Here is a 2342-nt window from a genome sequence, read left to right on the forward strand (position 1 = left end):
AGCGCCGCCGCCGCCGCCTTGCGGAAGGAGGTGCCAGCTCGGCCCACCCCCCGCTGGAGCCGCGTCTGATTGGATAGCGGTAGTGTCGCTCAAAACTACACGCTTTCCATTGGACAAGCCGCCATGAAGGGCGGGGTTGAGTGAGCGACGGGGCTCAGGGCGGGCAGCGCCAGGAGGAACAGGGAGGGGAGGGGCGGAGCTGGCCGATGGAAGGCGGAGCGAGCTGAGGGCCAACCAGTCAGAGGCGGGAGGCCGGGCACCGGCAGCGCTGTGATTTCTGGGGGGCGGGGCCTGCGCTGCTGTGCGAGCAGCGAGGGGCGTGGCCGCAGCCGCGGGGCGTGACGTCGAGGTGTGACGTCAGATTGCATCACGCGCAGGGATTAAAGTACCGAAGTACACGTGTGAATGAAAATCCCCTCTGTTGCCTGATTAGGTATTGGAGAAAAAAAACAATACGTGTTTGTAATCAGCTGGCCTGTTGTTATCAGGCAGTGACAGAAGCCTAGCACGTGTCCTCGTTTCCACTGGGCTTTGTGGCTCTCATTGATTTTATACTTTTGGCTCTGCTTCAAATATTTTGTATCATAAACTCCCAATCCAGCTGAAGCTGCCCTGCCCTGCCAAGCCTTCAGGTCCTCATACAGCACTGAGGGAAAATACCAGAGCAGTGGGACTTCATAGAACATTAGGACTGTTCAGAAGCATTATTATACCACAAAAGATCAGGAAATCACAGGTTTGGATCCAAACAGAGCAAAGAAAACCCTTCCGGGAAGTGAGTGTCAGGGTGATTGTGAGAGTTGCAAGCATTTCCACAAAGAGCAAATCCTTTTCTTCTTACTAAGAGAGAGGGTTTAAAATCTCCTTCACGTTATTGCAGGAGTCGGGAGAACAGCACAGGGCACTCAGTCGTGAGCCACTCATCACAGCACAGGAACTTCTATCAGAAGGCTCTTTGCCAGGATTCCACGTTGGGACTCAGCAGCAGCTCATCCCGTGTAAAAATACTGCTGTAATTCACGAGTCTACCCGCTGGATGTCGGCATTGCCCTACAGGAAAGCAATCAGGCCGGGAGGATGCGAACAAATCAACCCCCAAATCTCCCCAGTCTTTAGGCCTGATTTGGGAACAGCTGAGCACTCAGGAGTCCCGCTGGAATCTGCAGATGCTAAACTGCCTGCAAATCAGGCCCTCTGTGACTGTGAAGAAGCGCTCAGATTGGTGTTTCTGATTAGCTCCCTTACTCTGTACCACCAGCTTTGTCTGCGCCCTGCTTGAGGTCCTCTTCAGACTTCTGAGGTTCTAAAGGGTTTTGACAGAGAATTCAAACAACTCCGAAGCCCAGCTCCCACAACAGGCCCGCTTTGTCTGTAAGTGGGACCGAAATTATAGTACACAATAAACTCATCAGAAAAATCAGTTACCATACATCCTCAGCTCTATGCATTCATCCGTGAAAGCTGCCATCAGCAGCTCACATCTAATTGTTAGAAGGCCCACCCCTCCCTCTTTCCCCTGGAGCACTGTTGTTGCTACCAGGACAAAATAATTTTGTTTACTACTGCAGAGCTGCAGCAGCACTCTGCTGAGGGCTGGGATGAACCTCACAAATGCTGTGGTGCTCCCTGCTGAGTTTCTGCAGTTGTTTTGTTATGAGCCTAAGCAGCAGGTGTAAGCACCCATGTAAGAGCTTGGAAGAGAGGTTTGTGCTCAGCTTCTCTGTTTCTCTATTATATGCCAAGTTCTGTGTTTCAAGATTCCCAGTTCATCTCCCATCTTTGGGTTTATATTGAAAACAATTTATATTGGTACAAAACAGAATAAAATAATATTAATGTTTCATTTTTCTATTCCTTCTCTTACTTCCTCAGTTTTACAGGTATACATTTTTCTTATTTCAGTTCTATTTTCCTTTCCCCCGTCTCTGTTTCTTCCTTTTATTCCCCTTCTGTTTCTGTTTTGACTCAGCTAGATGTTAGGAGAGGAAAAAGCAGACTGAAAGATGGAAATAAATAGAGAATTGGAGGCTAGAAAGAGGCAATGAGGGCAACGTGATTTCCATTTCCCCCGTTGGTTGCAAAGCAACTGTATTATGAGCAGAAAAATGGGGAGCTCTTGGGAAAGGGCTGGAGCATGAACTTCTGTGCCCCTGGCCCTGAAAACAAACAGTAGAAGATCAAAGCTGGAAAGTTTTATGGGAACTGGAGAAGCTAGTGGACTGCTCGTACATAAAAACCTTATTTCAGACAGCCGTGACATCTGGACAGCTCGTGCAAATGTATAAGCAGTTATGGAAAAAGCCTCAGCATTGGACTCCAGTCAGTACATCCCATTCTTTTTT

The sequence above is a fragment of the Meleagris gallopavo genome, chromosome 16, assembly GCF_000146605.3.
Source record: "Meleagris gallopavo isolate NT-WF06-2002-E0010 breed Aviagen turkey brand Nicholas breeding stock chromosome 16, Turkey_5.1, whole genome shotgun sequence".
Lineage (NCBI taxonomy): Eukaryota > Metazoa > Chordata > Aves > Galliformes > Phasianidae > Meleagris > Meleagris gallopavo.